Source organism: Neopelma chrysocephalum, unplaced genomic scaffold (genome assembly GCF_003984885.1).
Source record: "Neopelma chrysocephalum unplaced genomic scaffold, ASM398488v2 Primary Assembly neopelma1_143, whole genome shotgun sequence".
Lineage (NCBI taxonomy): Eukaryota > Metazoa > Chordata > Aves > Passeriformes > Pipridae > Neopelma > Neopelma chrysocephalum.
Genome location: NW_020897805.1, coordinates 5,040,026 through 5,061,131, shown reverse-complemented (window position 1 = coordinate 5,061,131; position 21,106 = coordinate 5,040,026).

Here is a 21,106-nt window from a genome sequence, read left to right as displayed (position 1 = left end):
ATAGGCTATGAAGTGCCTGTGTTTAACATCTTGCTATTGACTGTGCTGTCAGAGATATTTATGCAGCCTTTCTGATGGATCATCTGAGTGTATTATGATCTTTATTACAAGGAATGTATGAAATACAAAAGTGTGACTGTTCCTCCTTTACAGACAAAAGGTGAGGGTCAAGAAAGATGATGTGATTTTCCTGAGACAACCCAAAAAAAATAAAATCTCAAAATCGAGGATACTTAATGCAGAACAGCCAAACCTAGGCTTCCTCCTCTACAACACGGATTAAGTAAAATTCTACCTCCATTTTTAACCTGGCAATCACAGTCATTTATCTAAATAGTCAGGGGCTGGGGGTGAGCACAGTTGGAAGCAGGTAGAGAGGAAGAAAGGAGGGAGAAAGGAGGGAGAAGGATCCAGCTCCTTTGTCAATATACTATAAACACAGAACTTTTTGCCAAAATAAAGAGCTGAAAAATCGAACTGAATAGATGCTAAGTTCCATACAATTTAAAAAAAAAAAAAGCTACCAAATATTCCTCATCTTCAGTATTTCTGGCTTCTGATGGTATTTCCTCACTCCTTATAAAGCGAATCATTAATATTATCCCTGCTTTGCTGCCTCTTTGTCTCCCCCTCCCCCTCCTTTTATCTCTTCATATGGAGACAAGTGCTGTAGTCTCTACTGAAAAACTGAAGTATAACCACCTATTTGTTAATCAGCCAGCAGAAAGTGGCTGATAAAGCAAAATTCCAGGATGACTTCCAGTTGAGAGTGTAAAAAGTTAGGGAAAATTGATCTTTGGTGTACTTTTACCATAACTTCTCTTTCTGCGTAATTATAGCCTTAAACCCACGTTCTTAAAATCAAATGTCCTTAATTTTCAACAAATATTATTACAAATTTGAAGTCAATTGATGGTTTGCATTGACTTGAACAGGACAACAGTCAAATGATGTGCCCAAGGTCATACAGAAAGCCTGCATGAGGATGAGGAAGATTTTATTAGCTGTATACATTAATATGTTTTTTCTCTGGCTGTGATAGCTCTAAAATTTATTGTCGTTTCCCTAGGTAGTGCTCTGTATTGCTATCCTGAAATCATTTGAAGCAAAGTCATGTGCTTTCAGGTTTTTTTTCAACATCCTAAAAAGATAAGGGAGTCTGACTTTATTTCCTGACACTTGGAAATAAAGTTACATTGCTACTGAAACAAAATTCAAGAGTAATTATGTTTCTGTCTAAATATTTGTCATTAAAGCTTTTTATTCCCGCCTCCCCCTTCAAAGTCTGCTATATTCAAAATAGTTAGTCACACCACAGAGCACAGAGATTCCTTTCTGAACATTAGCCATCCAATCCAGCTTTTTTTAGAAGCCACCAAGAAAACGGTGACCCCTTCCACACTCATATAATACAGACAGTCACTCATGCATTAACAGCCATAAACCCTCAAAGGTCGTTTCCATGACAACCCCAGGGTCCTTAATGACCCTGACAGTTCAATGATTTTGTTTTGTTTGAGAGTGAAGGAATAATAAGTCTTCTCCCATCACCCCCTACCCCCTCTGCTGCACTGATATGCTGTTCATTATCTGATCCTAGGCTCAGCCCTGGAGACAGAGCGGCAGCCAGCTCTGAAAGACAAGAGCCTCGCTGCAGACAAAGAGCATCGGAGGAGCTGAGCGTGCTCAGCATACTGCAGCAGCACCAGTCTCATTAATTCCATCACTAGCCCAATGAGTTTAAGCAAGTGCCAGGGGTATTACAATAGTTTGTAGCAATATGTTGCATAAGTGAGCCCCAAATCACTGTACAGTTATTTAGAAAGTACATTTTGCATACCACTGGCAGGAGTGCTTTTATTAATGATGTGTACCAGAAACACAATAAGACATTGCAGCTAGTCTGCAGCAAGACCTATAATTTTAATGACGTGATGAATAAGGCAATTAATGTACTTCAATCTATTTCCCATATGTATCATATTTAACTTCAGAAAACTAGAAGATATCCAAGAGAAAGAAGTGTAATAATGCATCACTAAATGAGTAGGCTATTCCTAATGCTTCAAATGCACGTTTCTTAGTACTACACTTCAGCTGAACCTTCTATTCCTTAATTAGAAATCAGCTACAGGCATATGCAGACTTCCATTCCCAATATTAAATAGAATCTTCATTAAATGCTATAGAAACCGGCTCATTGATCCAATGTCTTTTTTTTTATGAAATTCCACTAAAAGCCTCTTCCATTGTTTACATGAAACTATATACATTCATTTGATCACAGTCCAGCATTATCTCATCACAACTATGCTCTTACTAGTGCCATATTAAACCACCTCTTTGGTGACCTATTTTATGGATGAATGGATCTAAATTGTCTTCGTTTTCCTTCACTTCATAGATTAGGTGCGCACTGAACATAAATAGTATAAATTACAGCTTCCAAAAGGTTTCTCTAACTAGGTTTCTCTAACTAGTATCAATGACCATTGGCCTTACAGCTTTCAGAGTGACCACAGTCATGTCTTCCTCTTCCTACTTGTAGAAAGATTCCAGGGCAGTATACTGGGGCCAAAACACTCAGCATAGCTGAAAGATCCCTCTCTTTTCTTTACAGGTAGATATGTTACTGTTTGGATAGCTTTGTACCACATAAGAGGTGGCCCAACCTTTCTAAATGAGAGAGAGAGAAATCTTTGATGTGTTTTAGATCAAGTTATATTAATTTCTCTGTATTCAACTTTACTGTACAATATTCCATCCTTTCATCTAGTGAAGTGCTTAACTTCAGATGGCTTCAGGAGAAACTCAGTATGGCACAATACCTTCAGGGTATACTCATCCTTAGCACACAGGCACACAGTCATCCAGAAGAACTGTCCCTAACTCTTTAGTTCAACACCCTGGCTTTTGTCCAGAAAAATATTTTAGACAAATTAGTATTCCCAAAGAAACCATCTCCCTCAGTACATGAAGTCAATGAGCTGCTTGAATTTTTGCTGCTAATCATATGCTTATATTCAGTCTTTATTTGTAGAAAGTTGCCCAGTACTTTCTGGGATAGAAAAATTAAAAAGAAACTTATAAATTTTTTCTTTATTCTGAAGAGTAAAATCCAGTGTGAATCAAACTACTTACAGAGGAAGTCAGAGATAGGACTGGAGCACAGGCACTAGACCCTTCTGCACTTTCCTAGCACTCAATTTCCACTCCCTCAAATATAATGATACGCCTTTTAATCTTGCCTTCACTCGCTTTATTCCTCTTCACTACAACCTAAAGCAAGGTCACTGGAAAGTCAGAGGCAACACAGCAACCTCCAAGTCTCATGCAGGAAAGAAAAGAGATTTAAAGAAAAAAGTTAGCATCTTGCTTCTACAGCTAATCGTTCTCAGCAGCATGTCTTGATTGTATACTACAAAGGTAATCCAAACTATCAGTTTCAGACACACTGCAGCCTATGTGCTCCCCAAATATGACATTTCCTCCTGCATGCCATCTATGTTTCTCTCCATGTTGGCAGAGTTTTTCAAGTTCTGCAGAGCTTCCCCGCAGAGCAGAATACACGCCTTCCTAAACAAGCCCTTTGCCTCTCAGTTTCATTATCATGTTCTATGCATACCCTATGTTATGCAGAAGAAGTCTTGGTCTGATAGCAATTAAATATGCCCAGAGGCATGGATTCTCTCCTCCAAGTGCACATGCAGTTCTCATTAATGTTAATGTCAGCTATGTACCTTATCATAAAGAGAAGCAGGGAGATTCCTAAAAGTTCCTAACCTGGGGAAAACCTAGCTGGGGAGTGAAATGATGTTGTGTGTGTGTACCAAGGATGCAGTTCTCCATTTCAACCTAGTTTTCATAAAAAATGGAAGGTTTTCAAAGTCACTAGCAAAAGAAATTAGGCACCTAATGTGTCAGGTTTCCTATACAGCCTCCAAAAGTAGCTACACTGTCTGTTTCTGCCCTTGCAACAGTAACACAGTCAGCTATGAAACGCAATGTGTAGCACTGCAGATATTTCGAGATTTTTTATTTTTGTCACAACCAGAGACACTCAGAGAACCTGGGTGAGATTAGGACCCTACTGAAGAGTTTGTCCTCAGAAAATGTGTAACATAAGTGTCTATTCCTCAGTAAGTTTAGACACAAAACAGGCAAGACAGACAAAAGAAGTGGTTATCTCCATTTCATACACTAGAAGCAGAGGCTTATACAGATGAAGTCACTTTCCCAAGTATACAGTAACAGGAAGCAGGAACAGACAGCAAATTTCCTGAAATCTATCCCAACTATTTCACTTCGTGAATGTCTTTCCCCAAATCTGAAACCTTCCCCCCTCCCATCTCATTCGCTTCAATAGTTCATGAAACAAAAATGCATCCAAAAGGATTTTTTAGTGGGATTCCCTCTTTCTTATATTTCATCTTGTTATAGGCATACAAGCACATCATAAAAACCCAACAGTTCAAATTCCTTTTCCAGCAGGAAACAAAAGACTCCCACAGGACCAGGTTCTATCATATTTTAGGAGAGAGATCCCACATAGAAAGTGAAAGATTGACCCAATATATAACACGTCCCTGCAGCTTTTACTTCTGTTTATAATCTCAATTTGCAGGGGACAATTTTAAAACTTGCTATTGTACGCAATTAAGTACAAATCAAGAAGGGTGCTGAAAGGACAGAAGAAAAATGTGGTTTTCATTGAATGACTGTATGTGTTTCAGGAGCAGATCACCTTGGTTGCCATCACATGGCATGTACACAGCAACCAGGGCATCCGGTCCAGCCAGCACAAGTTCACGAAAGTTTCTGACCAACCTGATCTCCTTCTATGACAAAATAACCTACTTTGTGGATTAGGGAAAAGCTGCAGATATTGTCTACCTCACCCTTAGTAAAACAGAGTCTCCCACAGCATTCTGCAGGAGAAATTGTCCGCTCGTGGCTTGGACAAGTGCGCTGTCTACTGGATAAGACAGTCCGGATGGCCGGGCCCAGAGAGTGGTGGTGAGTGGAGTTAAATCCAGGGGACGTACGGTCACCAGTGGTGTTCCCCAGGGCTCAGTACTGGGGCCAGTCCTGTTTCATATCTTTATCTACAATCTGGATGAGGGGATCAAGTGCACTCTCAGTCAGTTTGCAGACAACACTAAGCTGGAGAAGAGTGTTGATTTGCTGGAGGCTACGAAGGCTCTGCAGAGGAATCTGGACAGGCTGGATCAATGGGCCAAGGCCAACTGTGTGAGATTCAACAAGACCAAGTGCCAGGTCCTGCTCTTGGGTCACAACAACAGGCAGTGCTACAGGCTTGGGACAGAGTGGCTGGAAAGCTGCTCGCTGGAAAAGAATCTGGGGTTGTTAGTTGACAAGTGGCTGAACATGAGCCAGCAGTGTGCCCAGGTGACCAAGAAGGCCAAAGGCACCTTGGCCCGTATCAGAAATAGTATGACCAGTGGGACTAGGGCAGTAACAATTTCCCTTGCAGTCAGCACCATTGAGGCTGCACCTCAAACACTGTGTTCAGTTTTGGGCCTGCACTACAATACAGGCACTGGGGTGCCCGAGTGTGTCCAAAGGGCAGTAAAGCTGGGGAAGGGACTGAAGCACAAGTCTTACGAGGAGCAGCTGAGGGACCAGGGAGTGTTCAGCCTGCAGAAAAGGAAGCTCAGGGGAGACCCTATCACTCTCTACAACTATCTGAAAAGAGGGTGTAATGAGGTGGGTGTTGGTCTCTTCTTCCAAATAACAGCGATAGGACAAGAGAAAACAGCCTCAAGTTGTGCTGGGGAGGCTCAGATTTGATATTAAGGAAAAGTTTTTCACCAAAAGGGTTGTCAAGCATTGGAACAGGATGTCTAGGAAAGTGGTGGAATCACCAGCCCTGGAGGTATTTAAAAGACGTGCAGAAGTAGCACTTAGAGGCATGGTTTAGTGGTGGATTTGGCACTGTTAGGTGAATAGGACTTGATAATCTTAGAAGTATTTTCCAATCTAAACAATTCTGTGATTCTGTGAGGCACATCTGAATATGTATGAGGCAAGCCTTTCCCAAGAGAATATTAGTAATGAGGAGAAAAGCTCAACAATACTGTTTCTTCAAACCATGATTCAACCCTTCCAACACCACAACTATTAAGTAAAATTTTACTAATTTATTTGGAAAACATAGATTTTAAAGTTTTTTCATATATGCTCTCTTGTGAAATAAAATTGCCACAAAGAAAATATTTTAATGGTTATAGCAGAGAATGAGGACTGAAGGATTCTAGTCTTTATTTTGCTACTGACTGTCTATCAAAATCTGACCAAGTCACTTCAACTGAGCTTCTATAAAAGTGTGCTCTAAATGTCTCAGGTGTTGTGAAATGTACTAAGGGTTACAAAACATTTTAAGATAACCATACGGTGATGATTCAAAGTGAGGATAAGTGTAAGATGGTGTTAGCTATGCATAGTAATTATTTACATTAATGTAGTATCTCTTTTAGCATGTATAAAATAAACGTGTGTTGAACCAAAGAGAGAAATTTCTTGAAATAGTGTAATTTAAGAGCCATTTGAAACTCAGAAATATGCATTTCCTCCCTCCCCCCCTCAGTGGTACTGCTCATAGCTATAATTTCCATGGCAATGAAAAGAAAGGCACCTGAAATGAAAGTGTTAGAATAACAAGCTTTTTCCATTTCACTGTTAGGAGCAGGACAATAACTGCCAAAGTTCAGAAACAGCAGACCTGAAAAAACATTTTTTTATCACCTGGCTTGCTAAAATGTAATCTGTGGCAATTTGCCCAGGACTCCTAAGGTTGGATCAGAGGACACTACTGTTATTCCTCCCAGTACTAGCTGTTTGTGCTAGTCTAGGCACAGTTTGATGTCAAGAAACAGGCTTCTACTACCAAGAGGACAGGTATTTAATACTGGAATAAAATACACTGAGCCACAGTAACCTCAAGCTTTGATGCTCTACTTCTTTATGTAGGAATTATCATGAAACTTGGACATATATGTACTTTTTTTTTAAGAACTAAAGTGACTCTACAGTATTTGCAGAATCATTATTAAGTTACAGGTGATTTCTTCAAGTTCTGCAGCTAATGACAAGCAAGTATTTTTTTCCTCATATGACATAAGTATTCACAATTAAATTCCAGTGCTTGTGCACAGTACAAAAAGAAAGTACCCATGGAGGAATAGAGTGCTTCGTAAAGGTAAAGCAGAAGGTGTTATGTGCTGTAAATTCCAGGGTTTATATTTGTTCATTTGACCAGGAACTGGAATCCTCCTTACCAAAGCCATCTTGGCATTTTGAAGGACAAGTTTTTAGAGGTTCTAGGTGTGGTTTTCAAAAGACTTAAGCACATACAAGCCTGCTACCTACAAAAATCATTAGCTGAAGTGCATAAAAGCCCCACGTGAAGGTGGTTTTTGTTGGATGCATATGTAAAAAAACCCAGTTGCTTGTTGGATGCATATATATAAAAAAAACCACAAACCAAAACAACAAGTTAAAACCCCTTCAATCCTAATCTAACTTTAGTGACAAATATATTTCAAAACACCAAAGTTTCCTTTAAACCCTGGACAAGCAGAGAAACACTTAGTTTTTGATAGCACTGTCAAAACACCTAGTGGCTATCAGGTAAACTACTCAATCTCCTACTTAGATGCCAAGAAAAATAACACAAATCAGATTATATTCCACAATCTGCTTTACCTTACTTAGAAAATGTACAATCCCCACAGAACTCAGAAGTACACCGATTCTTCATCCATTTTACCTAGGAGTTTTTACTCACTTTTTTAGCACTGTATAAAAGGGTACAGCCATCAGCTTTTAACAAGCAAACTTGTTGGCAGGTAGGCAGAGAAAAGCACAGTTTGAAGATCTTGAATAGGTAAACAAAAAGGTAGAACCTTGTAGTTCCATTTTCAAAAAGATGGAGAAAGTTCTACGTATGAGTAGAAGTAGCACATTCACTACACACATCTAGGAAAAACAAGATATCTGGGATGTGGTAGAGGAGGGATTGTACTCATGGGTTGAGTAATGTGAGTTCAGTCAAAAATCAGTATTCAAGTATTTGAAGCCCCTTGAGGCTCTGGGTCTAAGCTTTTGACTTTATGTCAGTTATTTGCAAGTTAGTCTGTAGAGTGCTCAATCAAAGTCCCTCCTGCAAATCCTGTCTTTGAAAGTGTCATACCTTTAAAAATCTGGTGTTCAGACCCTTAGTTTTTTTTCTCTGCATTCAATAGTTGATGCCCCAGGTCACATTAGGAGGATTATTTAATCTGTTAGAAATCCTGACCAAGCAATCAAACACTCTGTACTTCCTACCACCACCACTCTGTGAAACCAGTTCTTGCTCTTCAGCTCAGCTGCACTCCAACAGGAGCTGGTTGGCCCTAACAGGAAGATACCTTAAAAGGAACTAATTCTTGAGGGCATGATACTTCAAATCAGCTGAGTTCACACTACTTTCAAAATTTCTGAATATCTTTTCATTACAGTGCAATTGTTTGAAATTGTCTGCATTATCTGAACCATCAGGATGTACCTGAGGGCAAAGCATTCACAAGATGACACAGGTAAGCCAATAATGTGTTAGAATTTCTGATTCTCATCTGTATAAAACAATTTGTTTTAAGAGACCTTTGCTTTCTTCTGATTATGGGACAATAAGTTGTTGACTTGCTCTCCAAAACCAACATATGAAAAACATAAGAGCTTTCCTAGAAAACACAGAAGTTTGCCAGACATAAGGGATAATGCTTGGTGCAGACATCCTGCCCTAATGAACCCTTCCTAAACATCACTACCCTGTACACTGTACCACCTACAAAGAATAACATATTACAGACACAGCTTCATTGCCACCCACTGACTATCAGAACAGAGTGATCCAGCTCTGGTCTGCTTTGTCAAACCAGAGACAGAAACCCCAATAAACATTTTGCAATTGGTTTCAGCAAGAATGGTTCCTCACTGGGAGAACACTTGCAAGCTTTTCTGATTAAGCTGTCTATGTCTTCCTTACTGATTTGTCCTCAGAGAAGTCATCTAGATTTTCGTCTGTCCACATCTATATTAGGCAAAGAAAATTGTATATTTTATGCATTTATTTTCTTTCCATTTTCTATCTATAACTTGTTCACTTTGCTCATTTTTTGACTAACGAGAGCAATATTGGTAACCTTACACGTCAATAAGGAGTAGTCAAGTGACAAAATACCAAGAGAGGAATTCTAAAAAGCAAAAGTTTTAAAAAGTAATTGCTTTCAATTTTGCAGCTTTATGGGACAGAAGATTTTGAGAACTTGCCACAGAGGTAGTTGGAACAAAGAAACCTTTTCTTCATTTTGCAAGTAGTTGTAAGACAACACTTGTGGCAGCTTAGCATTGGAAATTAAGAGGCAGCTAGCAAGCAAAAGAAGTCCTAATAAATCTGATTTAGAGGAAGAATCTTCTTTATTGCTGATTTTTGTCTACTTTCCTCTCTTTTTGGTGCTCTGTAGCACAGCTGAACCTTTTTATCCCTTTCATATTGCATTTTCTGAACATGTATGCTAAAACATGTCTCATATTTTAACACAGGGCATTCAGTTTTGCAACTAATACGATCAACCTTTTTTAGATTTTTTATAAAATGCATAAAATACACTTTGTACCGCAGGTGTGTCTGTTTCTGCACTTATTTCCATATCTATTCATTCACTTGTTTCCATAGGAACATATATTTCAGTAGAAAACATTTTGGTTAAAAGAGTCTCAGATTAATCACCTCTTCTGCCATACCCAGGACTAAATTCCCTGTTTCCATTACCCTGTGAACACTGCAGTGTGCTGCTACCAATTGCCATCATGAGTGTGTTGTGTAAGCAAGGCCACGCTACACTTGTGGACCAAATGGTGTATGCCAAATGATTATGCAGGCCTTGAGGCACTCTGAGTGTATAAACATTTACAGTACAACAGATCTTTGGCCAAGTGACCAAGTAATTGATTACAGGGCTATGAATGTCACTGGGTTTCCTTTATAAAAATCCCATAATATTGGCTCTACTTCATGCAGAACTAACACTGGCAGGTTTTAAAAGTAGGATGCTCTTAGGTGAATTCAGAAGCAAGAAATCCTTGCAGCAAATTTTGTAGAACAAATAGGAGCAGGTCTCACCCTGGCTACCATTTTTCTTGAATTCAGAACATCTGACAATTAGGTGAATGCATTGCAAAGGTACCCTGTCTTGTTTTAGTATAAGTGAACATGAAGAGGACTTTTCTATAGGGAATATTACAGAAAAAGCACAACAACTGTGAGTTATGTTTAAAAAAAATAAGAGGAAAAAGATTAAATGCATCAGAAATATTTTAAAATAAAACTAGTCAAATGTTAGTTTTAAATACAGACACTGAATAGAAAATGTCAAATTCCAGACAAGAGAAAAATTATTACAGGAAGTATTTTTTCAGTTCTATTTATTTCCCTCAGCAAATCTCTGTTAACTGTTTTGAAAGATAAGGAAAAATTTCTGTGAAAAAGTAGAAGGAGATATAGTGATAGTCAGCTGTTTAAATTAACTAAAAGTCAGAGGCACCATTTTTATCTTTAGAGATGGCACTTTTAGACACATATGACAATAAAGAGCCACGCAGAAGCATATTGGCCTTTGGTTTTACATCTGCAAAACACAAAGTCTCCGAGCCATAAAGTCATACGGACAGTTAACGTTGCACACCATGTTAAGCCTCTTGATGCAGCACCTCATTCAAAAATGCACATAAGGGCATATTCAAGTGTCCTCTCTGGAGGTGAATTTGCTGTCCTAATTACTTCTCAGTTTAAATCCATTTTTTCCCCCTTTCTCTTGCTGCTTAACTGAAAGAAAAGAATGTGTGAGTGCTCCCAAATCTCATTCAGTGCAGTCAGACGCAAAGGGTAAACTCACTTTATGTGACTGACCGAAAAAAGCAAGCTGTAGGTTAGAAGCAATGATTTTAACCATTCTCACTGTTTGTAAAATGACTACCTGTCTAAAACCTATGCCTTTGCAGAGCTGGTGAAGAATGTGCTACATCCACAGCACTTGTCACAAATCTGCTCAGGCTACTGCACTCAGAAGTACCAACTCATGCACTCTCAATGTGGTTTGCAGATGCTGTTCCCTACATCCTATATGATTCCAGATCCTCCTCCCTCTACTTTACATGAATCTCTGCATTACTGTTCTAGTTTCCTTTTTAACATCATCTCTGTCACAGATAAACATTTCTGTGAGCAAGCAGAGAGAACTGTGAGCTTCGCCACGTTCAGCACAACAGCAGTGGGGCAGGAAGCTCATTCCAGAGTTCCGAGTCCACCAGGTGACACCTTGGCACTGACTGTCTCCAAACCCAGATACAGTCAGAGAGAAAACTGATGCATTGTTCAGAGTAATAAAACAGTATACAAACCTGGATTTGTACAGCTCTTGCTATATTTGTAAATGGTTTGCAAATGGATGCAGCGAAAACCTGCTCTGTTGACTTTCTTATGAGCAAAACCACTCGGAAGGATAGAATTCTGGGTTTAAGACCCAAAAAATGTTTTCTAAAACACCAATACTAAATGTGGCACTGAAACTAAAAGTTGCAACCCAAAAAGTAACACATGAATTCAATTGTCTGTGATATAACCAGAAAATAAGCTGGAAAGATCTCTGGTATGTAATTTTTCCAGTAGAACAGCACCCAGAGTTACAGTAAATGCTGTCCAAATACTCTGTGACTGTTAGGAGCAGTGCCAGACTACTTTCTGGCATGTCAATGGACCTGAAGAATACAAAGGTGATTTTGGGGTTACTCCGCTTCCTTTGAGATCCTGCCCTGAACAAAGGTTAGTCAGACTACATTGAAGGTCTCAGAACAGCTAATATCTTTTTCTTTGTACAGGAACCATAGTTGGAATGCTTTTTGAGCAGCAGGAGGGCAACCATACAGTTCTGAGAGACTAGGTAGCACATTTTCTCTATCACACAAACAAGAAACAAATCACTTCCAGTGTGAGAAGCCAACAGCAGCATCTCTAGAATATGTGTGGAACAGAATGGCTGCTGTTAGAAATGAAAAAGACCTATTGATCTGCTAGCCCGGCTACCTGCAAATTTAAGACTGTACCCTACAGGATGTCTGCTTTTGTTTATTTTCTAGACTGGTCTCAGAAGACTACATATTGATGATCCTACCACTTCCCTTAAGCTTTTATTCCAATTTTCACATAGCTCCCTCTCAAGAGGAAACGAAGAGGGGGGGAATGCTATCCAGACTATTTTGAATTCCTTAGACTACATCTGGATGTCCCTCTAGAATAATAATTCTCTAGAATAATAAAATAAGAAAATAATTTCTTGCTTTCTAGATGTTTACCCACGTAGAGGAAGGTTTCCTCTTTACCTTTATTTACCCACCTTTGATACTGCCTCAGAAATCAGCACTCCTCTGAATGCTTGTTCTAATCAAATGACCATCACTGGTCATTTTCTGGTTGCCCTTTCCAGCTTGTTAGATTCTTTCTTTCCAAGCTCTGTGAGCAGTATAATCTTAGCAATCGGCTGTCCAGAATGACAGGCACAGAGAATAAGAGTAATCCAAGAGTGGTAGGACCTAATTAATAGAAAACTAGGAGAAGTATGTAAATGCAAGGTGTCAGAGCTTAAAATGAAAATGGGGAAAAACTTGTTGGGGTTTATTTGAACCTTTGTAATTGTTTCATGTCAGAAGCACCCAAGGCTAACCAGTCTTTAGTGGATTGATAAAGGACCAATGTGTCAGGTCTTATTTAGTGGAAGAACCCAATTAATTATTATACAGAATTAGATGCCATTTAGCATTGCTTATATTACTGATGACTCGCTAATTTGGCTGGCTCTGATGTAATTACAATTAATTTATGTCCTTAATCCTAATGCTCTAACCTGGCTTTGATTTAATCAGGCGATGTGGAGGTATCACAATCAAAGCAGCATTGAGGAGCTCACTGCTAAAAAGAGATAATTACACCCTACAAAACATATCCTTTCTACCATTCACATGTCTTGAAATACTGAATTAGAACAGTGAAAATTCTCAGTTAGAAAATCTTCAATGACAAAGTCTGGTTTAAGTGCAGAGGTCTGAGGACACTGCTCAAAATTCTTCTTCCCCTTCTCTCAGAATATGCAAGAACAGTTCTAGTTATTTAGCTGCAATCTACAGATCTTCAGATAAGCCCAAAGAAAATTAAATCTTCGTGCCATGCCATCGAGACGGGACAGGTGACAGACAGTAAAGCTGAAGTGCCTGTAACATCTGGAAGAACATATCAGTGCAAGCGAAAATAATAGCAACAGAGAGCTCAATTCAGGTTTGCCTTGGTGAAAAGAAAAAGCAAGAGCAAATAATCCCCTTCTGGGGATGCTGGTCTTTTGTACCCGTTATGCTTCTCTCATTGTCAGCTCTCCTTGAGCCTTTGCCACTGTCATGCTTAGAGATAGCTGTCCTCTCTGTCTTATCCCAGAGAGGATGGGATTCCTTTACAAGGAATCCTAAACGTGGGGAAATACAAAAAGGTCTTTCTGAGCAATTCCTACAGCTGTTAGAGAGGGCCCTTGCTGTTGGTTTGTTCTCTGGTGCAAGGGAGAAAAGCAGTTTTGAGGAATTTGTCTTAGCCTTCAGATGTTTTCTAAGAAACTAGAAATAAGGCAAGCCTGGATCCATAGAATTTTGTAGTGGATTTTTTTCCCTCCTTTCCTTGCTCCCTGATTTCCCATTGGGTTGTAGATCTGCCCCCAGACCCTTACAATACAATGCAGTCTCTGCCTTATTTTCTCTTTTTATACTTCTGTTTTGCATGGTTCTGAGAAGTTTTTTAATTGTTATACATCTACACTGCTAAACTATTAATCCATAGGTCATTAAGTTAATTTTAGTAATTCTTAAGGTATTTTAGATACTCATTCACTCTTTAGCATACAACTTACATGTGGTCCACTATGAAAAGCTTCTTTGCTGTTGCTGAATTGAAAGGCACAGAAAGTCTCTCTCTGTTCCCTGCCTTGGAGGCCAGCCTGACAAAAAAGCAAGTGATTTCAGCTGAAAAAAAAGACTGCCAGAGCAGAATGCACACAGGAGCAATGTACACCTGCTTATTCTTTTGCAAAGAGCACATCTTCTTTCAACACAGAATAAGTGAGGTTATCATAATGCTGGAAGTTAAGACAGTTCACAGTTTGGAATGTGAAAAAGTGTTCAGTTTCAAGTATAGGGAATTTAATTTCAGTTACCCTGGTTATGTTGCTTTGCAACCATCAAAACTGCTCTTATTTCTTATAAGAGCTTCTGTAAACTGTAGTACAGTTCCAAAACACTAACCTTACCGTGAGTGATGGCAACAAAAGAAACTGCCATAATGTACTGTTTTCTGGTTTGTTAAATAAAAAACAGGACATTTTTATGAGAAAGAACATTAGCTTCCATTTATGCTTGCCTTCTATTATACCTTCTAGTTACATGCGGAGCCAAACTCAGGAGCACATATGAAAGATTATCTTTACAGGACTCACATCTTCCTCCTTTTACTAGTTCCTGGTGTATAACCTTTGCCCAGTCGTAATGAAGCGAAAGTGAGCGGGACTTTCCCCTCATTTCCTCTCCCCTTGTCTCATACAGATCACTGTATTCAGGCTCTTGCACACTCAAGTCATCCCAGCTCAGTACAGCACTTAATCTTACCAAATACATGCTAAAGTCCCGCTAAGGTCCCTGAAAGTTAAGCTTATGAATGCTTTGTTTGAAAACAAACAGTCTGCTAAAGCAGAGTGTCAGAGACCAGCCTGTGTGCTTTTCCATGTACAAGATTGGGTCCAAATTGTTTTGAGCACTTTCATTAGTCAGCCTCTAAGACAAACCTGCCTTTATCAAGTTGTCACGTTTTGCACAGAGGAGAAAGAAGAGAGGGTAGTTTTGAGAGGGGAGGAGAGCTGTCCCTTCCGTGTGTTTGCAAACATCTCCACAGCAGCTGATGGAACTGCAGATGTGTTGTTTTGAGATGCCTTCTTTCTCTACAGCAGGCATGCTCCAGAGGAGATAATGGCTGCCATCCCACTGAGAACACTGTTATATGATCCTCTTTCAGTTATTTGAAATATGGACTTCACTCAGAGGATTCTAGGAATAGCTGCTCCAGCTGTTCTGGAGAGATAGAAAGCTGTCACAGGAGACATCGTTAGACTCTAGTAAAACCAGCAGCTGCACTAAAGATCTCACATAAACTCCTTAATGGTTTGTACCATTCAGTCAGGAGTCAAGGAGAAGTGAAATGTGGTCTGTGACTATAAGGCAGTTTGTATTCCATGCATCAAGACTGTGCTTGAATTTGGCAGACAGAATAGGGAAGACGCTAAACGTATCCTTTTATCAAGTGTCTGAGCAGTTACTTGATCTCAGAGGTTTGTATACCTGCAACCAGCAATGTAAATGTCTGAGACAAATTACAAGGCAGCAGTAGTGTTACAGTGAAGGATTAAAGTGCACATAGAAAGGCAAACAAGCAAAGCATTACAACAGCCACTTAATGGCAAACACATTTATTAACATCAAGTGTGATATTTGTAGGTTTTCCCTGCCACAACCAGCTGCAGATGCCAGCTACTTAAAAAGATGAAACAGTGCAGTGAATAAAATAGAGGGATTTTTTTTTCAGCATAGCCTGCCTGCATTCTTGGCAGTGGAAGCAGACTCCTAGCTCTGCCTTCGAAGGAACAAAAGCCATGCTGGCACACAGTGAGTAACTTGATTTCACATGGCCTCCTGGGAAGACTGTACAGGAGCACAGCTCTGTGTCTGGCAGCTGCATCCTTGAATAAAAAGAGGAGGAGGAAAAGGGCAGGAAGGAAGGAGCACACAAGGTCTCCATACCACACACGAGACGCTTTTATACACAATCAGACATCCTTGCCCAAAAGTATTCAATAAAAGAAGTGTTCAAGGTGAACCACTATACTTACTGCACACCATAGCAGCACATTTCACAGGCTACTGTTCTTTTATTAAAAATATTTCTCAAAGGTTTTATTGCTACCCATAGATTGTAAGGGTTCAGTTTTTTTAAGCATACAGTGAAGTAGAAGAACTAAAAAAATGTTTGAAAAATCAAGATATTCTATAAAGGAAAGTTAGCATTCTTTCCTTTTATGTTTTGTTTTACTCAGAAGAGTAAATGCTAATTCCACAGCAGTGGGAAACGGTCCTATTGCAGTGGAGTACATCAGTTTAAGGGATTGACTCAAAATATTTATTTTATCATGCCAGTGGTACGACATGGGCAGAAAACATCTACAAAAATTAATGCGTGACTTAATGGAAATTCAGACAGAGATAGAGATATTCATATTAGTACTGGATTAGCTCTGAAATGTGAGAGTGTGAGGCAAACCCGCCATATCTACGATACTGATTTGCATCAATAACTTATTCTGGGTAAGTAAGGTACAAGTAAAAGATTGTTCTCTTCAGAACCTTAAAAATATTATGAAGTTCAATGGAGATAGGACATTTTTCTTAAAAGGTAAATAAAGACAAGGATCTTCTGTGTTTCGAAGCCCTAGAAAACTTCTAGACAAACTAGAACAAGAAGAGGGCAAAATTACCATTACTTGGATAATATTGGTGTCTCAGCACATTTCCAGGATTGGTCTTTTCATTTAACTCCCGTGTATTTAGACTCATGCAGAGAATTAAATTAATCATTATGCAATGGAAATCAGGACAAATTTCCTTAAGGGCATATTGACATTTTATCTCTCTTGTTCATTGGCTTAGATGTAAAAACAGGAGCTGCAAAAGAGCGAGAATCTCTTCTCTTGGCTATTTCACATTTGTAAATCACAGTAGGGCTTAATTTGATACTCCCATTCTTCCAGTAGGTAAGAATGAGGGAGGGCATACACTCCCTGAAACTAAACTTCTGGCAGCAAGGTCAAAGAAAAAGCAGTATTCAGTTCTCTAAGCAAGATGATGATCCTAATAAAAACAAACATCTGGTTAACTGAAACCACTGCCAGAGAAAGAGATTATTTCAACTATTAGCAGTACCTGCTGGACCAGATTAATTCTTCTTCCTACTCTGAAGATTTTTTTTTAAATCACAAATAATTCTACTGACTTCAGAAGGACTCCTGGCAAAGGAAAGATTGTTATGGGTCTAAATTTTAGACAATAGAGTGTTTAAAGCAAAAAAAAACCCACAAACAAACAAACAAACAACAAAAAAACCAAACCCCACAACAAAACCCAACCCTCACCATGGCCTGTTATTTATATGCCAAATCCTTGCTAACTAGGGAGTGTTTTCTGCGTCAAACAGAAGTTGCTGCTGGTTGAATATAGCAAATGTTGCTGTGAGTTTATGAAGGGTAATAGGGAATGGGGTAACATCAGACTGGTGAACTCCCACTAGTGGGGTTCTGCAGGGCTCCATCTTAGGTCCTGTGCCCTTCAACATCTTCATAAATGATTTGGACACAGGACTAGAAGGGATATCAAGCAAGTTTGCAGATGACAGAAAACTGGGAGGAGCTGTTGACTCCCTCAAATGCAGGGAAGCCCTGCAGAGAGACCTCCACAGATTAGAAGAGTGGGAAATCACCAACCATATGAAGTTCAACAAGGGGAAGTGCTGGATTTTGCACTTGGGATGGGGGAACCCTGGATGTACAGACAGACTGGGGAATGAGATGGTGGAAAGCAACACTGTGGAAAGGGACCTGGGGGTCATGGTCAGTGGCAAGTTGAACATGTGTCAGCAGTGCCCTGGCAGCCAGGAGGACCAACCCTGTCCTGGGGGGCATCAGGCAAAGCATCACCAGCCGGTCGAGGGAGGGTATTGTCCTGCTCTGCTCTGCACTGGGGCGGCCTCATCTTGAATATTGTGGCAGTTTTGGGTGCCACAAATATAAGAAAGACATTAAGCTCTTAGAGAGTGTCCAAAGGAGGGCAACGAAGATGGTGAAGGGCCTTGAGAAAAAGCCGTATGAGGAGTGTCTGAGGGCACTTGGTCTGTTCAGCCTGGAGAAGAGGAGACTGAGGGGAGACCTCATTGCAGTTACAACTTTCTTGTAAGGGGAAGAGGAGGGGCAGGCACTGATCTCTTCTCTGTGGTGATCAGTGACAGAATCTGAGAAAATGGCCTGAAGTTCTGTCATAGGAGGTTTATGTTGGATATCAGGAAAAGGTTTTTTACCCAGAGGGTGGTTGGGCACTGGAACAGGTTACCCAGGGAAGTGGTCACAGCACCAAGCCTGGAAGAGTTCAAGAAGCGTTTGGATGATACTCTCTTGGGGATGGTCCTGTGCAGGGCTTGATGGACTTGATGATCTTGTGGGTCCCTTCTAACTCAGCATATTCTGTGATTCTGTGATAATTATATATCTCAAACAAAACTGAGTGTGTTGGACTGTCTACAATGGTCACCTCATTTCTTTTTTGGCTGCTCCCCTTGGGTTAGTAGGTTAAGTAGCTTACTCTCATCAGAATCAAATAATCCTGTCTGGTCATCCACTTTACATCTTAATAGTGTTTCCTTATTCATCTTTAGCCCAGTTGATCTGAATAGTGGGGATCTTGATTCTCTTAACCTCTTTTAAACTTGTTTCCCTGAGTCTGCATGCAGTATCTTATTGCAGCATCTTATTCCAGTTTCTGTGTCAATAGCGGTCCACTCTTTTGTCCCTCTTGGCAAGCCATGCACAACATACTCTATGGCTCTGGAGACAGCCTCATTCTCACAGACAAACTGAATAACCATCTTTCTATGTCAGACATAGGATCCATAGCAATTGGCATATTTATTTCTAATCAACTTTTAAAATGGCATCATTCAGATGGGCTTAACCACATTACTTAATTTTCAGTCTGTATTGCTATTGATTTCTAATATTCTCTCCAGATACAGGACCTCACTCAATGCAGCATTTTCTTTACATAATACATTTATCTGCGAGCCAAAAAGAAGGGAAATTTTAGTAATATGTCTGTAAATTTAGGATAGCTCTTTTATAAATGAGTTGATAGGGCTATTTACTGACATGATACATAAATAAACACATGATATTTTTCAGGAAATCTCTGAAATCAGAATGAACATAAAGTACCAGAAAAATTAACTTTGGTTAAAAAAAAAAAAAAAAGAAAAAACCCCACTAACGCATTTTTCTTTAAGGCAGACACCAGCTCTGTGTCCAAGTTCCTCCTCTTTTCTATTCAGACTAGAGGCTTAAAGGTTCATTGTTTTGTGTGATCAATTCTTGATGACTTGCAAACAAAATTAAAGGAAGATACATCTGGGAAACTGAGAAAATGGGAAACATTGTGTTTCCATTTAATTATTCCTAATGGGACAGAAAGAACTGTGAATTTCTCCAGTGAGGAAACAAGAAACCGGAAAGAACACAAAATGCTTTTAGATATCTATCAGTTGAAACCCTGATAAAAGCATGAAAAGAGGTTGCTGTGAAAAGTTTTCTTTACAAAGTTTTGAGCCTACTCTCTCGAAGATGTGTTTGAAGTGGACCTCACAAGTGGTACACAGGGTTTTCAGCTCCATCAATTCCCAACATCTGATACTAAGTAGTTACACGGGAACCTCATTTTACACTGAAATATGAGCAAATTTCTATCTCTCTTTGCAAGGAAAGACATCAAGAATTTGGATTGCTTATTCAAACTTGAGAGCTCAAAATAGCAAAATAAAGCTTGAAAAACCCACTTAATAGTAACAGTCTTATGATGATATTACAAAAAATGTGCACAAATTTTGGTATACAGGATTCTTCATTTTTGAAAGCCTGGTTTTCCCAAAATTGAACTGTTCCTTCAATTCTAGAAGGATAATTTTCTTACTTATTACAACAGTAATTAGTGTTGTAATTGGTTTTAAATAAAATTATTATTTTCTAAAAAGCAGCTTAGTTCAATGAATTTAAACCACTTGTGGATTCATTACCCACAAGTCATTAAAGAATCAAGAATTTGTAAAAAAACCCCCTATAAATGTGATAGAAAATTTGTACATTCATACAGTAAATGTTTAAATAGCCATTTAGCATGTGCATCTGACCTATTCTGTCTTCAGTTTTCAGTGCATGATTTCCACATTCCTATTTTAGACAGGTAAAAAGTCCTATTCTGAACAAAGTTAGAGACTCCAAATCAGAAAAGTCAATTATTATATTCTACAGTTCATCCAAAGTAATGTAAACACCCTTTGGTAAGAAAAATCTGATCTATTACCCTCTTCAACACAAATTGCGTGGGAACTCCTTATTCACATAACTGAAGAAAAGATCTGAGCAGACAAAAAACTTTGCCCATATGTACTAAGGTGTAGTTAATTATATTTTCTTTTGCATTTGATTTTTTTGAGAACTTCAGCCAGGTTTCTTCAGTTTAAAATGAGTGACAATTATGAATGAAACTAACAATATTTTCGTGAAAGATGACGCTTGAAAGAGCCAGTATGGTAACCTGGTCCTATGAACAACTATATCTAATCAGGAAATTGTGTGTGCAGTCAATGCAATTCAAATTGCAAATATAATCAATGAATAGCAAACACTCCATGGACCACTGACAAAAAGCAGTCTGTCAGCAATTCATTGCCTGAAATATATTAACAGCAAACATTTACGGAGTAATTGCAATCAGCAAATTTGTTGGAACACATCCAGTTGACAGACAATCCATCAACAGGAAAAAAAAAAGATACACAGGTAAGATGTCTTTATAGTTCTTCCACTAAGCTTAGTGGTCCAACATCACAAACTTGAAATTAGGAGAATTGACACTGCCTCTCTTGCCTCCACTATGCTTACATTACTTTTAATGCTGTTTGCAACCTAGTTACAAATTACTTCTCTACAAGTAAACGATCTGAGTCTTCAGATTAGACTTTTTACTGTAAGATTGTCACAGACAATACTTGCTTTATTTGCTTATTCTCAAACTATGTAAGTCCTTTAAAAAGAGTAATTGGGTCAGGTGAAACACCGGAGAGGCACACTGCTTTTTTCCTGGAAGTGAACAGAGC